We start from the raw sequence: 8844 nt of genomic DNA, 5'->3' as shown, positions 1-8844 counted from the left end.
TTTTGCCGTGTCCCAAAGATTTTGGTAAGTTGTGTTTTCATTCTCATTTGTTTCTAGGAACTTTGTGAATTCACGTTTAATTTCTTCTTTTACCCAGTCGCTTTTCAGCAGAGTGTTGTTCAGTTTCTATGTATTTGACTTTATTGTTTTGGTTTTCTTATTGCTTATTTCTAGTTTTATAGTGTTGTGGTCTGAGAAGATGCTCTGTAGAATTTTGATGGTTGTGAATTTATGGAGGCTGGCTTTGTGGCCTAACACATGGTCAATTCTGGAGAATGTTCCATGTGCCCTGGAGAAGAATGTGTATTGTACCGTTGTTGGATAGAATGCTCTGTATACATCTATGAGATCAAGTTGGTTGATTGTGTTGTTAAGTTCCTCTGTAGCATTGTCAAGTTTCTTTCTGGTTGTTCTATCCCTTTTCGAGAATGGTGTGTTGAAATCTCCTACTATAATTGTGGATTTATCTATTTCTTTCTTAAATTCCATTAAGGTTTGCTTCGTGTATCTTGGTGCTTTTTCGTTGGAAGTATATATGTTTTTTATAGTTATGTCGTCTTGCTCAATTGACCCTTTGAGCATGAGATAGTGTCCTTCTTTGTCTCTTAAGCTAGTTTTTATCTTAAAGTCCACTTTGTCAGAGATTAGTATAGCCACTCCTGCTTGTTTATTCCTGCTGTTAACTTGGTATATTTTCTTCCATCCTTTGACTCTCAGTCTTTTTTTTTTTTCTTTCTGTGTAAGGTGTGTCTCTTGTAGGCAGCATATTGATGGATCTTGTTTTCTTATCCTTTCTGACACTCTTTGTCTCTTTACTTGTGTATTCAATCCATTGACATTCAATGTAATTATTGATAAGTGTGAATTGATTGCTGTCACTATGTTACTTTTTTGGTGGTGCTGTTTGTTCTTTGGTTCTGCTTTCCTTCTTGAATTGGGTTTGTGTTTTTTGAGTTGATTCTGGTCAGTCTCTTCCTAGTTTCTCTGTTTGCTTGTTCTGTTTGAGGTTGGTTTTTGTGGTATGTTGTGGAGTGTTGACTTTCTTTGGAGTTACCTTGTAGTCTACTAACTTTTTTTCTGCATTTAGGATACTCCATTGCATCCTATAATTTACCTGTCATCCCCACCACCTGGGTTTCTGTTGCTGTGTTTGTCCCTTCTTTGACATTGATATGTTTATGTCCTTCGGTTGATCTCAGGGCTCCCTTGTGTTTGTTGATGTAGTCTTGTTCTGTTCTGGGTTCTGCTTTCTGATGGCTGTGTTCCAGGTGGTGTTGCCATTCCTGTCAATCTCTGTTTGTCATCTGTTCTTGTTGGTTCTCCGTCCCCAGAACTCCCTTTAGGACGTTTTGAAGTGCTGGGTTGGTTTTGATAAAATCCCTCAGATTCTGTTTATCCTGAAATGTTTTGATTACACCATCATATTTTATTGATAGTTTTTCTGAATAGACGATTCTTGGTTGACAGTTTTTTCTTGTAGGGTTTTGTATATGTCTCCCCATAGCCTTCTTGCCTGCATGGTTTGTTCTGAGTAGTCAGCACTTAATCTAATTTGCTTGCCTTTATAAGTTATACTTCTCTCTCCCTGGCCGCTTTTAGTATTCTTTCCTTGTCTTTGATTTTGGAGAGTCTGATTATTATATGTCTTGGGGACTTTCTTTTGGGGTCTATCCTTCTTGGGGTACATAGGGCTTCTTGAATGTTTATCTTCTTGTCTTTAAAGATGTTAGGGAAGTTTTATTCCAGAAGCTCCTCAACTATCTCCTCTGTGGATGTCTTTGATTCTTGTTGTTCCGGAATGCCAATAATTCTTACATTAGTCCTCTTCATGTTATCCAACATGAATCTTAGACTCTCTTCGGATTGTTTCATCCTTTTAGCTGCTTGCTCTTCTATCTTGTCAGTATTGAGAGATTTGTCTTCCAGCTCACTAGTTCTGGCTTCCATCTCTTCTAGTCTGCTCCTCTCACCTTTCAGCTTGTTGTCTATTTCTAATATCTTGTTTTTGATCACCTGGACATCTTTTTGCAGGTTTTGAATTGTTTTCAATGCTGTGTCAATCCTATTAGATTGTTCCTGCAGCACTTTCGTTATTTCTTCCTTATTTTCCTCTACCCCTTTTGGGAGTATTTGAATTTGTTCCCATATCAGTCTTCTGAATTCCCTCTCAGGCATATCTAGAACCCGCTCCTCCTCTATGAAGTCTTTGTCTGTCTCCAGCTCATTTGCATCTGCTGCTCTTTTCTGCTTTTGGACATGCTTTGATAATGTTAATTGTTTCTTACTGGGCATGATTATTCTTATTTTATTATAATTATTAGTAATATGATCAGGAGATAGGCAGCGGGTGGGCAGCGGGTGAGCAATTTGGGCCTCAGTTGGGCCTGGGCCTCGATGGTGGGCCGTTTGGGCCTCGGGCGGGTGGGTTGAGCCTAGGGCAGGTGGTTTGGGCCTCTGGGGGCCTGGGCATCAGCAACTGGGCTGCAAGAGGTTTGGGCCTCTGGCAGGTGGTTTGGGCCTCGGGCAGGCGGTTTGGGCCTCGGGGGGCTGAGTATCTGCAGCTGGTCATTGGGCCTCGGAGGGCGGGTTGAGTGGATTGGGCCTTGGGGAGCCTGTGCCTCGGGGACCGGATTGAGAGTGGTTTGGGCCTTAGGGGCCCTGGGCCTCAGCGACCAGGCTATGTGGCGGGTTGGGCCGCAGGGGCCCTGGGCCTCGGTGACTGGGCTACGCGGTGGGTTGAGCCTCAGGGCCCTGGCCCTTGGAAGTGACTGGGCTGTGGGTCGCCTGGGGCGGGTGGCAGGTAGGCACTTTGGGCCTTGGTTGGTCCTGGGCTTTTGTGACCCGTCTGTGGGCGGGTTGGGCCTCGGGTCAGGCCTTGGCCTCAGTAGGCATGTCTGGGCCTTGGGAGGGCCTTGGCCTCAGTGGGCGGGCCTGTGCCTTTGGCATTCCTGAGCCTCAGCGGCCTGGCAGAGGGCTGGTCTAGGCCGAGGCAGTGGAGGGCAGGGGGTAGTGGCTGCAGGGAGTTGGTGTCTGTATCTGATGACATAAAAAATGCCTCTCTCTGTCTCTCTGTACTGTGGGTACCCCAAATTTCCTGATATCCACTCCGATATCCCTCTCTATTTGTTTGGCTTTGTTAGTTTATGCTTCCTCTCCTCTGGAAATGCAGCCTTCTAAATGGGGTTGCTCTAGCCCTGCACTCCAAGCTCTGCAGGGGGCAGAGGCACTTGCTGGTGCGGGAGTGGGAGCCGCGTGCTGGCAGGCAACAGCTCAAAATGCCTGTAATTCCTCAGCAATTTGATCTTTTAAAAAAACGAGTTCAGAGTGTTGAAATATAAGATCTTATGTTTGCTCAAAGTCTTTCTGTCTACTAGACAGAGGTTTCTTTTGTGCGATTCCACCCCTTTTCCCTGGAGCCTGTCCTACCTGAGCTGTCTGGTCAGGGAAGAGCCGGAAGTCCGAAATCGAATTACTCTTATTTTTTTTAAAAAACTTTTTATTGTGAATTGAGTGAAGATTTGCAGAACATATCATCAGTTTTATATTAAACAATGGATGAATGGATAGACAAATTTAGGTACATACACACAAGGGAATATTATGCTACCTTGAAGAATAACAAGGAAGCTGAAAGCCACTGCATAACATGGATGAACCTTGAGGGCATAATGGTGAGTAAAATTAGTTAGTCACAAAAGGAGAAATACTGCATAGGACCATTATTGTAAAAGATCAAGAAAAATACCCACACTAAAAGGGGAAAAATATTTGTTGGTTATCGGGATGTAAAGGGTGGAGTGAGGGGAGGGAAGGGGAGGTGGCGAACAGGGTAGGGAATAGACACAGGGTAGTTTGGGTATTGGGGGGGGCAATACAGTAGAAGGGGAAGGAGAATGGAAGAACAAGACAGATGGGATAACACTTAGGCAAGTTTGCATGGACTAAGTGGAACACAGGTACATAATGTTGTATGCACAACCTTGGAACAACAGGGCTGTGGGATACAGTGATTGAGGCATGGTTAGAATAGGTAAAAGAGGGGAAATAATGCTAAGAAGCTTGGCTGTCTTTTGAATCTTGATTTCCCTTACTTACTATTGTAAAATAGACTCTTGAGTGGGAGAGAAAGGAATAGCCAGAAACATCACCATAGAAAGCTTATAAGTCCATCTTTAGCCTATAACTGATTGGAATAACTAAAATGGGTCTAGAACTAGCCGAGTGAAGGAGGCTTCTTGCCAAGCTTTTGCATTGCATAATCCCATACGTGGAATCCTAATCCTCATCCAGAACCTATTGAGGTGGGAAATTTCCACTGACAGGAAAAGCAGACCAGCCTGGAATGGCTAGAAGAACAGACGATACTTCTTTAAAGAAAGACCAGCAGCAATAATAATAATAATAATAATAATAATAATAATAATGGCAGTCTTATTGACTACTATAAGAACAAGCAAGTTATTTGCCTGGGAGACATCAAGGCAAGTGATCAGGTCCCCTCAGGACAAACCCCCTTTCAAGACTAAAATTCAAGGGGAATACACGAGTAGGCATGTGGTCTTGCTGCTGTGGATATTGGTCACCGATATGGGTAAGTGTGGTATATAGAGCAATGAAGTTGTGAGCTAAGTCTGACCATGTTCAATAGACTCCTGTCAACCTGAGTTGAGACATTGTTGGCCAGAAGTATGGTGAGACCTAGAGACTCTTGGGTCCAGGGACAGGGACATGGCCACAAAGGACTAGAGCAGAAAGTGAAGGTTCCAGCTGATATGAAGTGAGGGAAGATACACAAGAACATCTGTACTTACAGATAGTACCTATTTGACCTGACTTCAATTGCTGGATGACCAGCACTCGACTAGAGGAAGAAAGAAGAGTAATTCATTACAATTTGATGAACTTGACCTATGCTTGTGGATGTAGTAGCTCTAAAGAGGGAACGAATCTTTACAGCCAAGATCATTCCCACCTCCTCTCTACACAGGATTGACAGGGATGGGCAATTTAACATTAGCTACCTAAATGAGGTGTGGGGGTGGGGCTAAAAAGGCATGAAGTGACTGGCTTACAAGCTTTCAAGAGGGAGCCTAGTTTCAGAGGGTACGGGGGAAGTTAGAATATTCACTGAGTGGTTTCAACCTGTCTGGATAGGGCTGGTGAAAGGAGATGGGGATAAGACTCTTGTGGTTCAATAGTGAATAATTGCTATCAGGACTGATTGTGATTGTTGCAAATGTAAAGGGAGACATTTTGTAACAAAAGGAGGGGATTGCAGTTCAGGAGCAGAAGACCCTGGGACCATCAAGGGAGAAGAGTGGAGTGTGGGACCCTATCCAGAGAAGCAGTGACACCAGAGATGGAGGCAGAGATGATGACGTGGAGAGATGGAGTGGCTGGGGACTCTGGACTCTGGGAGGGAGAGGGTCTCTTTGTTGATGGCCAGGGGGCAGGCTTGCAGGGTGTAACCTTTGGCTGTTTGTTGATACATGCAGGGAATTGTAATCATTGCAATGAAACGAAATAAGATAGGATGAATGTAAACTGTCACATAATTCACAATAAAAACTTTTAAAAAAAGAAATAAATGATATAGAAAACAGAAAAATTATAGAAATAACAAGAAAGGAAGCTGTTTCTTTGAAAGGACAACAGTGGTAAACCTAACAAAAGAAAATGTGGATAAGTCACGAGTAACATGCATAAGAAGCCACATGGGTGACACAACAACAGAACCAATGTAAATAAAAAGGACGAGAACAGAATATTATTAAGGGTTGTAAACCAACACATTTGAAAATCTAGAGGAGATGGATACATTATTTGGGAAACACGAAGAATGAACCAGAAAACTTGAACAGACATATAACAAAAGAAGAAATTGATCACATCATCAAAAAATCTCTCAACCAAAAAAAGTCTAGACCCAGATGACTTCGCAGGTGAATTTTACGAAACATTCAAAGAAACGTTGCCTCCAATTTTACTCAAACTATTTCAGCTTATAGAAAAGGATGGAAAACTTCATAATATATTTCATGAAGCAAGAATAACTCTATACTAAAACCATGAAAGGAGATCACTTAAAAAGACAATTATAGATTAATATGCCTCATAAATATAGATGAAAAATTTTCAACAAAATAGTAGTCAATAGAATTCAACAGCACATCAAAACCAAACAAAACCTTATGACCAAGTGGGATTTATATCAGGGATGCAAGGATGGGTCATATCAGAAAAAAAACAATCAATGTAATCTACAATATCAACTAAAAAGAGTAAGGAAACACATGATCATACTGATTGATGCAAGAAAGGCATTTGACAAATCCAACATTCATACCTGATTAAAAAAACAAGCTCAACAAAGTAGGAAATAAAGGTAAATTCCTCAACATAACTAAGAGCATATATATATATAAAGCATCCAATATCACTCTCAAAGAAGAGAATCTTAAAGCTTTCCTATCCCAAACAAAAATCAGACAAGGATGACTTTTATCACCACTACTATTCCATATTGTGTTGGAAGTCTTAGCAAGAGGTATAAGGTAATAGAAGAAAATTAAAGGTACCCAAATTGGCAAAGAAGAAGTAAAACTCTCTCTATGTGCAGATGATATGATTCTAAACATAGAAAACCCCAGAGATTAAGCAAAAACTACTGGAACTCTTTGGAAGATACAGCAAATTGGCAGTGTACAAGATTAACACACAAAAATTAGTTGGATTACTCTATACTAATAGTGACAACTATGAAATGGCAATTAGAAAAGCAACGCCATTTACAATAGCTATCCAAATAATGAAATGTTTAGGAATAAATCTAATTAGAGAAGCAAATGTCGTGTACAAAGAAAACTACAAAACACTACTACAAGGAACCAAAATATGTATACAAAATTGGAAAAAATATGCCATGTTCCTGGACAGGAAGACATAATATTGTGAAAATGACAATACTACCCAAAGCAATCTACACATAAAACATAAACCCAATGTAGATGCCAACAACATTCTTTAAAGAGATGAAAAAAAAATACAAAATTTATATGGAAAGAAAAGAATCCTAGGATAAGCAAAGCACTGCGTAAGAAGAAGAATAAAGTTGGAGGCCTCTCATTCATTGATTCCAAAATTTTTTACATGGCTACAGAGGTCAAAATAGCCTGAAAGTGGTACAGTGAAAGATACATAGATCAATGGAACAGAATTGAGAATCCAGAAGTTAACACATGAACATACAGCCAACTTATCTTTAACAAAGAGTCATAGTACATTCAGTGGGGTGGAGATAGTCTCTTCAAAAGATGGTGCTATCAAAACTGGAAATTGATATGCAAACAAATGAAACAAGACCTTTATCTCATATCCTATAAGGAAGTTAACACAACGTGGATTAAAGACCTAAATGTAAATCCCAGAACTGTAAAGCCATCAATGAAAAAACATGGATAAATTTAAGAGTTCTAAAAATAAACGGCTGCCACATCTGTCAGTTTGCCATACTGTGGTGGCTGGTGAGTTGCTGTGATTCTGAAAGCTATGCCACTGGAATTTTAAATACCAGCAGGGTCACCCATGGTGGACAGGTTTCAGATGAGCTTTCAGACAAAGACAGACTAAAGAAGAAAGAGTGATGAACTACTTTTGAATATTAAGTCACTGAAAACCTTATGAATAGAAAAGAAAAAATGCAGATATACTGCTGGAAAATTAGCCCCTCATGTTGGAAGACACTCAAAATGCGACTGGGGCAAAGCTGCCTCCTCAAAGTAGAGTTGACCATGATGATGTGAATGGAATACAGTCAGTGGGAGAGAAGCCCACGGGACCATTATTTGCTGATGGGGCACAACTCAAAATGAGGAGAAAAAGCTGCAAACATCCATTGAAAATCGGAACATGGAATGTACAAAGTATGAATCTGGGAAAATTGTAAGTTGTCAGCAATGCAATGGAATGCATAAACATCGATATCTTAGGCATTAGTGAGCTGAAATGAACTGGTACTGGCCACGTTGAATCTGATGGTTTACTATGCCGGGAACGACAAATTGAAGAGGAATTCTTTGTCAAAAAGAACATATCCAGATCAGTCATGAGGTACAACACTGTCTGTGATAGGATAATGTCGATGCACCGACAGGGAAGCCCAGTTAATACCACTGTTATTCAAATTTATGCACAAAACACTAAGCAAGTGAGGATGAAATAGAAGAATTCTACCAACTTTTCAATCTGAAATCGATCAAACATGTAATCAAGATGTACTGATCATTACTGGTGATTGGAATGCAAAGGTTGGGAGCAAACAGGAAAGATCGGGAGTTGAAAAATATGGCCTTGGTGATAGATATGATGTTGGAGAATGCATGATAGAATTCTGCAAAACCAATGATTTGTTCATTTCAAAACCTTCTTTAAACAGCATAAGAGACAACTGTACACATGGACCTCACCAGATGCAATACATAGACATCAAATTGACTACATTTGTGAAAAGAGAAGATGGAAAAGCTCCATATCATCAGTGAAAACAAGGCCAGGGGCAGACTGTGGAACAGACCATCAATTCCTCATATGCAAATTCAAACTGAAGCTGAAGAAAATGAAAACAAGTCCACGAGAGCCAAAATATGACCTTGAATATATTACACCTAAATTTAGAGATCATCTGAAGAACAGCTTTGAGACATTAAACACTAAAGACTAAAGACCAGAAGAGTTGTGGTATGACATCAAGAACATCATACTTGAAGGAAGCAAAAAGTCATTGAGAAGACAAGAAAGAAGGAACACGTCAAAATGGATGTCAGAAGAGACACTGAAACTTGCTCT

The sequence above is a fragment of the Chrysochloris asiatica genome, unplaced genomic scaffold, assembly GCF_000296735.1.
Source record: "Chrysochloris asiatica unplaced genomic scaffold, ChrAsi1.0 scaffold00201, whole genome shotgun sequence".
Classification (NCBI taxonomy): Eukaryota; Metazoa; Chordata; class Mammalia; order Afrosoricida; family Chrysochloridae; genus Chrysochloris; species Chrysochloris asiatica.
This window is presented reverse-complemented; position numbering follows the sequence as displayed.